The sequence below is a fragment of the Rhinolophus sinicus genome, chromosome 16 (genome assembly GCF_057876585.1).
Source record: "Rhinolophus sinicus isolate RSI-liver-muscle chromosome 16, RSI-T2T, whole genome shotgun sequence".
Lineage (NCBI taxonomy): Eukaryota > Metazoa > Chordata > Mammalia > Chiroptera > Rhinolophidae > Rhinolophus > Rhinolophus sinicus.
In genome coordinates, this window is record NC_142516.1 from 46,307,572 (window position 1) to 46,323,229 (window position 15,658).

General features: G+C 38.1%; 1 protein-coding gene across 19 annotated transcripts in view; it reads left to right on the forward strand.

Moving 5' to 3' along the window:
* Positions 1-15,658, forward strand: part of TRPM3 (transient receptor potential cation channel subfamily M member 3) — an 833,246-nt gene that overhangs the window by 379,863 nt on the left and 437,725 nt on the right. The gene's annotated exons all lie outside the window — the stretch shown is intronic.

Consider the following 15,658-nt stretch of genomic DNA (forward strand, 5'->3'; position numbering starts at 1 on the left):
AAAGGTACGGTGAGCCATTAAGCAAAAATATATTTCCAATATAGAAAATGACAATAAATTTTTAGGACTCGTTAAAAGCAAAAAAAAGCTGAGGCAATGAAAAAAAATTCCAACTGTAGATATGAATCAAGATTCTGAAAGTTTTATGGGAGTTTTTACAATCATTGCATATGACTGTACTACTAACAGTGCCTAACATTTATTAGGCGCTTGTTATATACCTGGTATTGTACTAAATACAGAGGGTGCCAAAAAAATGTATACACATTTTAAAAAAGGAAAAAACTATTAAAATTGTAATGCTCAATATATACCGATAACAAAAGATAAATACAAGTCACGTTTGACTTCCGCAATTACAAGAGGTGCTCAAAGTGGTTACCATCAGCGTCCAGACACTTCTGATTACAGCGTTTGAGCAACGTTGACCGAAGTGCCCACTTGTATACATTTTTTGCCCCCACCCCGGTGCTTTTACTCTTCACAGTAACCCCATGAAGAGGGTAGCTGTTATCCTCATTTTACAAATGAGGGCATTGAGGCTTGTATAAGTGAAGTAACGTGTCTAAGATCACAGAGTGAGTGACTAGTAGAGCCAGCCTTAATCTTCGATGCAGTTTGAGAGACAGTTACCTTGTACTCTCAGCTTCCTCCATTAACAGGAACAATACACAGCAAGGAAAGCAGTTGTTCCACTGCTTTGTTACTGGTCGGGGCAAACAGAACCATGTGACAGCCTGGGAAGCAAGTTTTAAGGGAGACCTTGGTAAACAGGAGGGCATGGTGTGGAGGATAGCTGAGATGGTGATGAGTCTGAGAGATGGAGGATGAGAAGGAACCTATCAAGGAAAAGGGACATAATGACTCCACCTTTATCTTAGTTCAGGCTGTTAGGACAAATTACCGTAGACTGCATGGCTTCAACAAATATTTATTTCTCACAGTTCTGGAGGCTGGATATCTGAGATCAGGGTGCCAGATGGTTCTGGTGAGGATCTTCTTTGTTCCCAGATGGTGGTCTTACCACGTCCTCCCATGGCAGAGAGCAGAAAGAGGGGAAGTAGACTCTCCTGTTTCTTCTTATAAGAGCATTAATCCCATCATGACACCTCTACCCTCATGACCTAATTATCTCCCAAGAGACCTATCTCCAAATGCCATCATATTGGGATTAGGGTTTTAACATATGAATTCTTGTAGCACACAAACATTGAATTCAGTCTAGAGCATCCTACTAGCAAGAACTGGATTTTAGAAATGGAATTGTGCTGCATAGGATGTTTGTTGGATGTTTCAGGGAGACAGGTTAACAAAATACTTTTTGTCACTTGCCCTTTGGAATGTGCCATTCCTTCTATCTACAGGGCTTCTCCACTCTCTTTACATGGCTAAGTACAACTTGTCCTTGAAAGCTTGAAATGCCATTTATTCCAGCAGGCCTTGCTTGATTTTCTTTCACCACTGCCGTCAAGTAAGTGATCTCCTTCCGGTGACTCCCAGAGCACTGAGACTGCTGTTCCTGAGACACTCACCACCCCTGCCTTGTGCTATCCTTTATTGACATAAAGATCTTACCTCTGACTCCAGACTGTAAGCTCACTGAGGACAAGTAGTTTGCCAGCTTCACTCATGAATCTTTCCCAAGTGCCGCATTCGGCCTTGCACACAGCAGGTGCTTAGGATACCCACTGAAGTGGCCTGGCTGGGGACAGGGACATTGAGCTCCTGTCCCTGGTTGTCTTCAAAAAAGAACTGAAGACCATGGTTATGGAGGTAAATTCCTGCATTAAGTGCAAGGTATATTATATGACTTCCATGAACCCACTTCATTCTAATATTCTATGATATTTATGGTATAATTTTATGCCTATTTTGTATTTTTTCACCTCAGTGTTCAAATATCATTTTATGCATCTGCCCTCCCCCCAAAAAAAAATTTCTAAATGAATTTCTGGCTCTGAAGTATCTAGATGTCTCTAGCCAGATAGAAATACTTTTAGGTGACATAAAGGAAGAAACAGATAATATGGACATGGAGTCTGTTACTATCTCTTGCCTATCCCTAAGTAGACAATCTATGCAACTTATATGGAGATAGAAACACTATATAAAGAAAAATATGTGTTTTATATATGTATTCTTGCATGTATACTTTATCCTTGTATAGCATATTTAAAGTTATAGCACACTTCTGCAAGGATCATTTCATTTTATACTTACATAGAAACTATGTGTAAAAATGCTTGTAGAACAGCATGCTATATATAACTATATAAACATGTATGCATAAATGTGTATCTACAATGCATAAGTATGCATTACACACACACACTCTTACAGTGCAGTGATTTACAAGCTTGGCTTGATATTTGAAGTTGCCTTTTATCTTGGAACACAGCTAAGATAGTGCCAGGATCATTTGTCAGAGAGAAGCAACAAGAGAATGAGGAGAATCATGTATTAGAAGCTGTTTTCTTCCCCCTCAAGTCTATATTGCACCTTCTTCCCACTCTATTTCCACCTCTCTACTTATAGATCTTATCATCTGGTCTCAATGTACAAGTGTAAATAAGAAGTTTGGATGAGTGACTTCCAAAATTAAAAGCAGGAAAAATCTTTCAAAGAGAGGAAAATTGGGTGAAGTTGTGTTACAGAATTTTAGAGCTGGAAGCGAACTCACTAACATCCATCCACATGCTAGTCATGTTACCTTGGGCTAATTACGAATGAGGAAACCTCATTACATCTTAGAAATTATGCTGCTTCTACCTAGAAACGTCAGTTGGCTTTTGGTTAGCACGGACAACTTTGGGCTTTCTAAAAATTAAGTAATGGTAGTTAGTTAGATTCTAGAACCAGAGAGTAACATTGTTGATATAGCTGGAAACGTTTTGGTAACCAAGTCGCTACAGTTTGATTTGTATAATAAACTATCATTACATTATATCCATAGATTATATTGAATTCCAAATTTATTTCATACCATCTTCAAAATATGATAAAATAAATCTTAGAGCACCTCGAACCCATTCAGAATTTCATATATTTCTGCTCCCGTTTCATTGGAGGCAGTTCCTCCCTTGCCATCTGTACAAGTCTCACCCAACCTTCAAAATCTGTTTGAACAGCTCCCATCCTCAAATCCATCTTTTTTCTGGTATAACCAAGTATTCTGGTCTCTATAATTTGGGTTCATAAATCTTTACCAAAACTTGTCTCAAGTGACTTTTCTTCCACAGTTAGTTATGGAATCACTGTAACCAGACAAGCGTAACTGCATCTCATCGTTGGCACAAGGTCACTGAAGAATCGTTGTTGTTTTTTGTCTTCTATCTATGTCTGGCACCTAGTCCAATATTAAGCATCATGGAAACACAGTAAACACTTGCTTAAAGAATGAATATAAGGGTTAAGACAGACGGACTGCCATAGATGCAATTTCTTCCTGTCAACATGTGAATCCAAAGAACATCATGTCCACATTTTTGGAGCTTTCCAAATATTTGAGCTTCCAATATTTACTTGCTTTGTCTTCATGCAGATTGTAATTTTCAAAATACATTTACACCATGTACTCACCCTGAAATCATTTATTAGTTATAAGTGTTTTCCTAGACTGTATACCCAGTAGAAGTGGCCTAAATGTGCAACAGCCTATGTTTAAAATCTACTTTGCTGATTAAAAGAAGGAAATGAGCTTGCACTCATTCTCCCCCAAAGTTTATTAATCCATGTACACTTGACTTACTAAAGAATGTACCCAGTCATGCAGTGAGAGGCAAATATACTGAGGGCCCACCATGTGAAGCTCACTCCTGATTTCTATGGGAATATAGAGACAAACAAAATGGACTCTTCCCTCCAGGAATCCAAAGGTAGTTACAGTACAGGCATAACTACAAGCAATGTTGTTGTTGTTTTGTTTTTTTTATATAAAAGGAGCACTAAGAAACATACTCTCTGAATGTTGTAAACAAAAAGAGTGGTAAGAGGAGAAAGGAAAACAATTAATTCTCGTGGGTGCGACCTTTAAAGCCCTTCTAGAAGAAAAGGCATTTGAATCAAGCTTTGAAGTGAATAGTAGAAACATTGTACAGTATAAGCAGTATAGAGAGGGATCTTCCAAGAGGAAGACATATCTTGGTCAAAAGCCTGGAGGGAGCCAGGTTAAAAGCTATTTGGCACCGATGGAATGTAGGACTGGAGAAGAGGATATGAGATAAGGATGGAAAGTCAGATTTGGGTCAAAGATCTCATCAGAGGTGAGTATCTGGCTTTAACTTTCCAGTCAGTAGGGAAATAATGAAAGTTTTTGTGATGAGGAAAAGAAAAGATAAGCCATGGTGTTCAAAAGTTTTTAAGAATCAAAGATGTCAGAGTGAGTTTGTCAACAGGAGGAAATCTGGTAATTTCTTAAGGAAATGAAAAGCTCAGACATAGCTCTCGTCTTTGTGACTAGGGTCTGGGACTAGGTTAAAGCATATGAAGTGTGTGGGGTCTAAATTTAAAGAAGACACTCATTCTTAGAGCCATGGAAGTGCGTAAAGTGATGCCTCACTCACCTTAACCCGGTCCTGGCCCTGCCTGGAATATTAAGTTAGCATCACTGTAAATGATATTCGTAACACTTCTAATTTCTTTTCCTATGAGAACTCTCAAAGTGGTCTACCAGATTCTTTCCTTAGGCCACCATCTGCAATTTCTGCAAGGGGAGAGGAAGTTTCATGTGTATAGAAAAGTTGTACTGCAATGAGGTATTACAGTGAACCAGGCCAATGAGAAAAATACCTTATTCTGCATGAACTTGAACCTCCCACTTATCTTGACAGCATATCTTTGTCACTTTGACCGCTTTCAGGTAGATTTTTGTCCAAGGTAGAGAAAAGGACATTTCCAGCTGAGTGGTGATGAGCACCTAACTCCGAGCAATGAATCTGTGTCTATGGCCCATTATGATAATCCCAACTTATTGCTCGTTTTTTAAGGTTACTGAGAAGAGAGGCGAAAAATATTAGAATGAATCTCTTCTTTTAAAACTAAGAAGCAGGTGTCACAGAACCTTTGCTCATTCATGGCCAAGATCCCTTCAGGTTATTAGTAATTCATTATCGATTGCCTATGTGAAGCCATGCGCAATCGCCGATTCTTAGAGCAGTTGTTATGTTATAAATACTTATATTGGGTGATCCATTGTTAAAATTAGTGTGCACTATGTGTGACTATCCATTCAAGAATATCTACTCAACTACAGTCCGCCAGCCTGTCTCTCACCCACGTAAAACAAAGGACATATTCAGGAAGCACCTAGCACACACTAATGCATTTTAGGTCCTCAGTCAAACACTGTCTCGGTTTCTTCTTTCAAAACTTTTCTTCCTCTGTGGAATCACTCTCTCCCCCATAGACTGGGTCCACATCACTACTTCAAGATTCCACTCCTAAGGTAATTCTTCCATTTTTTGAACATTCTATGCCAGGCAATTGATTAGTTTTAATATATTTTACCACCACTTGGAAAGAAAAGTTTCTAGGTGTGTGTGTGTGTGTGTGTGTGTGTGTGTATGTGTGTATACACTTATGTATGTATATACACACCTATAGGTTCATATATATATATATATATATATATATATATATAGGTTCATATATATATATATATATAATATATACACATATATAATATATATGCCCTTCAATGTATAGTTTTTCTAATTTCAAAAATAATAAATAATGCATAATGTAATAGTCATTAAGTTACATTTATTTCTGTTTTTAATACTTTCCTGTCCATCGAAAGCAGTGCATTATACAGTTAGAGTATTACGGTCTTTGCAGTTTCAGAATATATGCCTTTTTTTTTTTTTTTTTTTTTTTTTTGGGATAATTCTTTTTTTTTCTTTTTTAATTAAAGTTTATTGGGGTGACAATTGTTAGTAATGTTACATAGGTTTCAGGTGTACAATTCTGTAATACATCATCTATATATCACATTGTGTGTTCACCACCCAGAGTCAGTTCTCCTTCTAACACCATATATTTGATCCCTTTTACCCACATCTACCATCCACCTCCCCGCTTACATGTCTCTTAAGATTGACTCACCCAATAAGCTGCTGAGAGAGGCAGGATGGAGGATGGGAAAGAGTGTGCATGGGCTTTGAATCAATATGATTTAGGTTTCAATCTCTCTTCTACCAGCCCTGTGATCTTGGGTAGTTTGCTCGCATTTCTGAACATTTGTTTCAGATAATAAATTGTCCCCCTGCGATGTTGTAACCATTAGATTGGATGATATACGTAAATCACTCAGCGTAATTCCTGATCTGTGGTAGGCATTCAATAAATGGTAACTATTATTATCCGAGTGACATTGATTACAATTTTATGAAATTATTTCCGTCTCGTACAATCACTCAGCCACTTCAACCCCAGTATGTTCCAAGAGATTTACTTGGGATTCAGACTCATACCTCCTTTAAGTGTTCAATGGATTTTCTGTGTGAAATGAATTACCTGTCATATTGTGGCATCTAAATGAAGGCTGTTCCTTGGAACACACACGGAGATTTGAAAGATTTGCCCTATTTGGGACAAGCTAAAAATCTCTATATGAAGCCTCCATGTAAGACTTTTTCAAATTTTTCTTCTAAGATGTTGTCTGTTCTGGTTCTGCCTTTTCAATTCCTTCCTGTTATCCCAAAGTCTCTTACAAAAGAAGTGAAATTAAGTACCATGTTGTGTTTTGATGTGACTCTCCTTGCCTCCACTACCACAGAGATACTCTTCCTCGTAAACTCACTATTAGTGGTTACATTATTAACCTTTTGACTTCTTTTTCCTGGCAAAGATCGTTTTTAATTCCAATAACTTCTGGTTCCCTCTTCCTTGATTTGACAGGGGATTGGTCCGTGTAAGATCACGTCATCCACTAACAATAGATTTGTAGACTGTTAGAGCTGGAAGGCATTTTATAGAGTATCTGGTTCACTTTGTTCTGTGTACACAGGATGACAGGAAAGTTCTGAGAAGTTAAGGCACCTTGTTAACTATATTACTCAATACTGCCTGGGACTTATGTCTTGAAACCAAACATAGATTTATTTATGAAATTAGAACAGCTCTCTAACTTACCTTGTGGGCATCCTCTCTTTGCTCCTTATGTTAATAGGTATTACATGAGAAGACATTGGAGAATAGTAAAATTATACAGCCTTCTTAATAAGATAACATTCCAGCAATGTCAGGAAAACTGGCATCGTGCGAATGGCTTCCTAACTTTTATTTTCAGCATCAGCTATTTGGTTGGCCCTCGGTGTTAGGAGTGAGCACTCATAATTAAATCCAAAGCAACCAAATGATCATCAGTCAACACCCAGGGAATTGCTCTCTGTACATCTGAGATAGTTCCATGGTTGTTGAGATTGGCGCTGGGGTTAGTTGAGAGCATACAACTATTAACTAAACACACAGTTAACTAAATCGGTACTTTAGGAACTCTGTCACATGTAAACATTCATAGCCAGGTGCACTTTTTCTACATTCTTTCCATCTGGATTTATTTGAAAGCATCCATTGATGTTGTTACATCTGTGCAGGGACATCAGGTTCTGCTACTAGAAAAAATAAAAGATTGGTGGGTAGGCAGATGTGGCTTTTATCTTCTTCGGCATTATCCTAAATTATAACTCCAATAAGTCAGTGTGGCCGTGTAGCTAAGGAAAGAGCCAGAATATAAGACAGATGTTTGCACATTTTCATTAGCACCGCTTAATACCAAATCAAGACTCTGTAAGATTGGAAAAATCAACAGCAATCATTTCAGAAATAGCTTACAGAGCACATAGTTAAACTAAGTCTCCTTTGTGTGTATATGTGTGGGTGTATGTACGCACACATGTGTGCGTGTATTTTCAAATAAAACATTTTAATCTAGATTTTCTACCAAAGATCCTCCTTAATGAAAGCTCTTATGTTAAGCTCATGGTTGCTTTCTTAGCCATGCCATACAAATTTTCAATAAAGGACACTTGTCTTGGCATCTTGCAAATCTTTCCCTGATAACCCCACAGCCCCTTGAAAACTTCCCTTCTGTGAACCTTTCTGTTTAACATCGATTAAAGCACTTTTATATGCTGGGCATTGTTTTCAGCATTTAATCCCTTCAAGATTTACTAGAGGAGCTACTTTTATCCTATATTTAAAGACGAGAACAGTGAAATACAGAGGTCACCTTGTTCAAGGGCATACAGTTAGTAAGAGATTAGCCAGGAGTGAAATCCAAGCACAATGTTCCTTAAGAGCCCCCCTTTCTAACTATGCCATAGATGGCTTCACTGTTCACTATTGATTGCCATCCTATGCAACTATATCCTGTCTTTTCAGGTAGTTTATAGGCAATAATACATTATAGGCATTGTTCCTCTCTATACCCTTAAAGGCAGAGTACATTTTGCTTTGAGAAAGATCAGTTTAGCTTCATATCCAGAAAAGCAAGGGTAGAGGAGGTGTCCTGACTGCCAAGGTCAGAGCTGGAAGGGATAGTCCTGCCTCCAACAACCCTGGCATTTCCATTCTCTCCCCGACACACTCTGTCCTTTTCTGGTACACGACTGACTTTAGCTTGTGCATATAGAAGGAGTTTAGGACCAGCCATCCCTGTGGAAGGGGGACTTCACAGACTTTCACACCTACTGTGTAAATACAAGGCCAACTATATAATTTCCTAGGCCTAGTGCAAAATAAAAATGTGGGAGCCCTTATTCAAAAAGCAGGAAACATTTCTTCGTTTCTTCCTTTCTCTCAACCTGTCGTGGTGATGATTTTTGCTATTTAATGTTGTACTTCCTCAGGCATGGAGATATTCACTAGACCAGTGCACTTAGGACCCTAAAGGAGGGAAGGAGGAGGACAATTGCTGGTTGGGGTTGCAGATGACCAAGAATCCTTCCCAAGGAGACAGTGGGAGATGGGACTGTGCTTGAGCCTCGGCTCCAAAGCCCTAGGACATCCTCCATTGTCCCATCAACCCTCATTCACAGAACACAAATTCAAAATAAAATTGCTAAGAATTTCAAGATGGCAACTGAAGAGTATTCAATCCAAGGGCAGGCGGGAGTGTATATGGGGCCTTTGCAACTGTACTGATTGCAGGACCATGAAGTTCGCTCACTATACATATTTATTTGGTTTGACTTAGGAGTCAGAGCTGGTGGAGAGTATGGCTAAAGCCCCTCCAAGCTATCTTTTGCTTCTGCCACTATTAGGTTGACAGCATCCTTTGAAGTGGTGATTGTTATCTCAGCCCAATGACTAGATTGCAAGTCTTAGACGGCAAAGCATCACCTCTTTGTCCTTATAAACTCTCACGGTGGCCAGAGGACCACTGGGAGGTAATGTGGGCAATGTGAAAAATCCATTTCAGGATGGACCCGCCTTTCCAACCTGACAGAAAGAGGACGTGCACTACTTTGTGATGCAGAGAATCTCCATGTCCTTGGGACTTACTGAGAAATGTTGCTGACTACCAAGCAAGCTGAACAGGGAGCAGCCAGGTGCAATTTGCATAACCAAGCACTTTGTTTCATTGGGAAGACCCGCATACATTTTAAATAAAGAAGTGTTTACTTTCCAGCTTATCTCTGAATGGTTCAGTTCTGAATATGCAAACTGAAAGGGACTTTCAAAATCATCCCACCCAGACACTTTACCCAAGAGGAAAATGAGGCCCAGAGAGGTGACTTGACTTACCTAAAGTCATACACTTCCACAGATGCACTTTTTATTTGACCTTTTTTTTTTTTTTTTTATCACATCACACCTTTCCCTTGGAACTTGTCAGAAATTCCTTGGGAGGGAAGACAACTTGAGGCCAAAGTAACAGCACAGAGTGCTACCCTCCCAATCATTCCATCAGTCCGGACCCCAACTTGTCACTGCCCATAGACCATACAGAAAGATACACCTTTTCCTTCCCCAGAGAGTATGTGCATCATTCAGGTGGTTTATCCAGGTACCAGCTGCCAACTCTGAAGGACACAGTCAAACATTTTCTCTCCTTTCAGATATTTTGAATTCTGCAAACAGAACCCTAGCCAGGCCAGCACAGAGGCTTTTTCTGTCTCCCCAGGAATTCAAGGCAGGTGCGAGGGTACACAGATTAGGCTTGATAAATGAACAAAAATGGTTCTCATTCTATTGAACTGGCAGTGAGTTCCTTGAAGATTCTGAAGTTCCATTCAGGTTCAACGGGGAAATGGGCTTTGACTTGTGGCAGTGGCTTCCGGGGGTGACAGGGCAGAAAGGATGGCAACTGTACTACCTGTTTGCTTGGTACCAGCTTAGGCATTTTTTTGGATTTGTTCCTGGATTTATTGTGCTATCGGAAAATGTTTTCGTTGAAATTCTAGGCTCATAGACTACATTTTATAATGGTCTCCCCCATTAGACCTTGCCAGTAGAAACCCTCTCACCATGCTCTTTAAAGAAACAAGATGATTAAAGGTGCTTTTGGTAATTCCTTTAACACTGCAGACTCTATTTAACAAAATGTTATACCTACACATATGCTGTAGTCTAAGTACTTTAAAGCTCTTTTTGTAAATTATGATTTCTGTTTTTAAAAATTATTCATTGAGGAAGTAATACAGGCCATGGCAAAAAATTTTAAAGAATACTAGAAAGCATTCAATGAAAAATATTATGACATCTCATCACTGAAAATTAATTTCAAATTCTCCCTTCCAAGAGGCAATTACTGTTAAAAATTCCTTCTGTATCTTTCTAGAAATTTGCTATGTATGAACAAATTGTGTTTATGCACATGAGAAGATACTTTACATATTATTCCACATCTTTCTTTTTTCATGTAAAAATCATATCTAGGAGACAGTTACATATAAGCACAAATAGATCTGTCTCATTTGTCTCATTTTTTAGCATCTCTATATATTTCCATTTCAAAAATGTTCCTTAATTTATGTAACAGATCATCTAAAAGGATGGTTTCTAGATTTTTACAATTACAAACAACAGTATAAAAAAAAAATCTCATGAGTATGTTCTTGCCCACATATGCACATACCCATGTAAGATGATTTTCTAGAGGTAGACTTACCAGCTCAAAAGATACGTGCCTTTAAAATGTTTAATAAGTATTTCCAAACTGCACTCCATGGAGCTTGTGTGATTGGCTAGCATTTGAAAAACTGTAATGGAATAAAAAAAAAACACACAGAGAAATATAAAACCAAAACAGACGACGCTGAGTTAGATTGATATGCTACAACATACTAAAAGCATGAAGGAAATAGTAATTTAAATGTCATCTAAAAACCGGAAGTACTTTAGTTTAGTTATCACACACTTGTTCCGATGGTGTGCTGAGCAGTGTTAGCAGGATGACAAAGAGCTGGAGGGCATGGGGAGGGTGGTGCACACAAGTGAGCTTGGGCTTGCTCCGTTACTCCTATGAGGTACAGGTGTGAGTTTTAATAGGTGTGATGTTGGTGGGGAGGGGCCTCATAATCATATACTTTTTTGTACCTCAAATACCTTCCTGCTTTAGACTCCAGCACTTATACCATTCAGGAAGAACTGATATTTACACTGCTCCTTGTTAAACTATGGGTTGAATCCCCAAAGTTGTTTGTTTGTTTTTGTCCATTGTGTACCTGTCTTCACTGAAGTATTGCCATATATTGTTCCATTCCTAAACTATCACATAAAAGCATATCTTCACCCACAGTATAGCAGAAAAAATTGTACATCTGTGGTTAAAGAAGGCAACCATATTGTGGTAAAAACAGGTAATTAAGCAAAAGATAAAACAATTTACATAAGTAGCTTCCCATCAACCCCTGCGCTTGAAGGCTGCCAGTTTAGTTAAAGGAGATTAACCAATCTATCCTAATTTCTCCTTCACACTGCCTTTCTTTTGTGATTCATGGAAATGGATCAGAGGGAGAGGTTTCCTGAAGCGAAAAGAGCTGAAAGAGTAGAAAAAAAAAAAAAAAATTCAAATAGGGTGTATATATCTACCTGCAAAATGGTGTTGTGAAATGGAATTAAGGACTTTGTGATGAATTGTCAAGTGATAAAGCGTAGAGTTAGACAGTTCTGCAAACTGCCCAACAGGTCATGATGTTTGTCCCACACCCTTGGCTGGTCTTTGTGGGGACGCTGGGCTTTGGCAATTCTTGGCTTTAAACCAGTGGTCCTTGAACCTGAAAGTACTTCAGAGCCATTTGGAAATTTTGGAAATGCAGATTCCTGGCACCAATATTGGACATTTGATGAAGGAAGTTGGGGGTGGAGCTCAACGAATCTGGTTTCCTGTTCAAATGCATAAGGTTTCCTGGTGATTCTCGTATACAGCCAGTGCTGAGAACCACTACAGGGCTGGACTGCAATAGCCTTGGGTGAAAGGTTAGGAAGACTACATACAGTCTGTTCATGGTGTAAGAAAAATTTGTTTAGGTCAAGTGTTTTTAATGTATGGAATGCTTATTTGTATCTCAGGAAAGTGCATTTTCCTCTTTTTGGTAGATTATAGGGTTTGAATCCTCTGTTCCTGGGGACAGGATGGTAAACAAGGCAGGTCCCTGCTGTCTTTGGGTTTGTATTCTGGTTTTTGCTCTACTCAATGATCCTGATAAGTGCTTCTCAATCTCAGTGCAGCTGATGTCTGGACTCCATCCTCGGATGTGATTCACTGGTTCCAGGATGGGGCTCAAGCACTGATATCTTTTTAAAACTCCTCAGAGGTCCTCAAGAGCTGAAGTATTGAGAACCTTGTGTAGATTTGTATGAGGCTGAAAAGGGAACAGTGACCTCTCTCCAGCTTTCCGCCTCTCCCAACTCAGCTCCTCTCCCTGGCTTGATTTCTGGCATAGGGAAAGGTGTTATATTTCAACAGTTTCTGAGGTGGGGAGAGGGGAGTGTGGTGTTCATTGTGCTAAGAAGCGGAGAGTGCTAAGAGCAGCAGAGCAGTGATCCCCAGTGACTCCCAGAGGCTTTTCCTGTGTGTGGAGTAGCCCTCCCTTTCTCAGCTGAGGGCTGCTGCTGAGAGCTCACTCTCCACCCAGTCCAGGAATCTGAGAGCAGATAAAAGCTTTTCTTCTCTTCCCAAGGATGGCTGTTTGATCCGGTAGCAAATTAGCTTATTGTTTTTAATTATAAGATTCAGTGATGAGCTAGTGAATGTTTAACAACCCACTCTGGAAAAAAAAACAGAATCCCTGACTGGCAGCGTTTGCAAATTTCATGGTATAAATACTCTCCTGTGGTTGATTTTAAGCTGATAGCAGTTTAACACCTGGCTTGTAAGGTTCCTGAAAACTGGGGAGGAGCTAATTCCAGCACACCACCAGGTGTGTAGTTCCCTCACCCTCACATTTCAATCATCTTTTTATTTTTGATGGTTTCTATCCCATACATATAGCACTTTGGTTGTACAGTTAGCACTTTATTGTATATAAGTGATATCTCAATTAAATAATACAACAAAAACCAAAATGAGGGATGGAGGCTTAAGTTTCATTCCTTTTACCATGACCAGTGATTTCCATCTTTGTCCTGTTTGGTTTTCATTTATAGGGACAATTTATCTTGTTGCTAGTTAATATGTACTCTTAAGACTTTCCATTGACGTGAACAGCACAATTAAAAATAGGGTACAATCTTTGTGTCCTGTTAAAAATCCTATGCAGAAAGAGTTACAGTTTTGCTCAAAGTAGAAAAAATATTCATTTTAATATTGTCTTTTTTCAACGTTTAAATTAATGGCCTGGATACCTATTATATATGACCCACAAGTCACTCATTAGATGTTTCATGAAGTTGACTCATCATATAAAAGTTTTAAAGGCTTTCAAAGTTAAAACAGATGTGTATTTAAATTAGATTTATCAACTAGTATAGGAGCCGGCTGGGTGGTTATTTTCTAAGCACTTATTGTCCAAATCTTTAGGAGAACAAGGTTGAAAAGGGAAACAAAGATGACCATATCATGCAAATATTCACAAATGAACTAACTGCTTACGCAATTAGCCCCCATTCAAACAACCCTTTCCACTTGACACCTTTCCTATTTAAACTCTGAATAAAATGCAATGCAAACTGATTTCAAAGTGAAATTGGAAATCCTTGAATATACAGAATTTCATAGAAAGCAGTGTTGGTGAATGGCTTGAATCTTTTGCAAAGCCATAAGCAGGTGATGATCTATCTGATCACGTTAGCTGAATCAAGAATTGAAAGGAAAAAAGAAATCTGAGGATAAAGACAAGATTATTCAGAAGTGAATATCCAAATATCAAAATATTGAGAGAAGCCTTTGCAAAACTTGCTAGATTTTTGCCAAAATGGCTATCTTAATAATGGAACTACAAAGTATCATACAATTTTGCTAGGAAAGTTAACTACATTCCCATCCACCAAAAACAAAAAAGCAGAAAACAAATACAAAAACAGCAGAGCCCTTTGTTCTTAGAAACAACAGGCTAACTCTAAGAATCAGCATATAGATACAATTATAATTTAGTTTTTTTGGCATGTAACATGAAAGTTATTTTCATAATTTGAATTTCATTTTTGCCAGATGAAATCTTATTCCATCTTTTTACCCTCACTATTTCTAATGGTTTTTTCCTGCTTTCAATAAGGTTATTTCAAGTAAGCCTTTACCTGATAATGGTTATCCTTAAATAACCACAATGATGTACCTTTGCATTCTATTCAGAACTTGCCAGGTCCCTATTTGGGTTGTTTTGAGTAATAATGACATCAATAACAATTGTTGAGAATCTGTTATGTACTGTTATACTATGACTAGGCACTATTCTAAGCATTTTATAAGGGTCGTCTCTTTTAATTCTTACAACAATCCTGTGAGGTAGAAACTTTTATTATCATCATTTTATATATGAAGTAACTGAATCAGGAGGATGGTAAGTAAGTTACAAAGGAGGGGAAGCAGGATTCAGACACAGGTGATGTGATGCTAGAGCCTGCGGCCAGTGTTTACCGGTAGCAGAAAAGGGCCAAGAAATACCAAAACTCTGAATAGCTCACAATCTGATGGTAACTGTCCAAAAGTCACATTCTTATTTACTTTAAAACATAAAAAAATATTGTATTAACAGGAGTAAACAAATACCTATACCAGGAAATTCACTCCCTAGTAACTGGTTTATTCACATATTAATCAGAATGTAAAACACTGCAAGAAACAGCTGCACAGACTGCTTGCAGCAGGGGCAAAAAAATATTGTACAATATTTAGACAGTAATTTTAAAAAGAGCTAACTGTATATACCTTACCGGTTCTGGTAGTTACTAAAATAGAATTAATTGCAGACTGTTGAATTACATTGTTAAGAGTTATCATGGTTCTGTTGGCATATAAGATAGAGGAAAAAAGCGTGTTGTAGCTCTTAAACTTATTATTGTTATTATTATTATTTACAAGCCCCAAATTAATAGAATCAAAAGATGTATTCATAGAATCAAAAGATGTATTCTTTAAAGAAGAGAAATGGTCCTGCAAAGAAAGTTTAAATTAGAATAATTTTACATGTTAGAAGTATATTCTTTTCCTTAGATTAGTAACTTTCCAGTTTTCTAATAGCTGCTTAGGGAAATAAAATTAAGATAATCATCA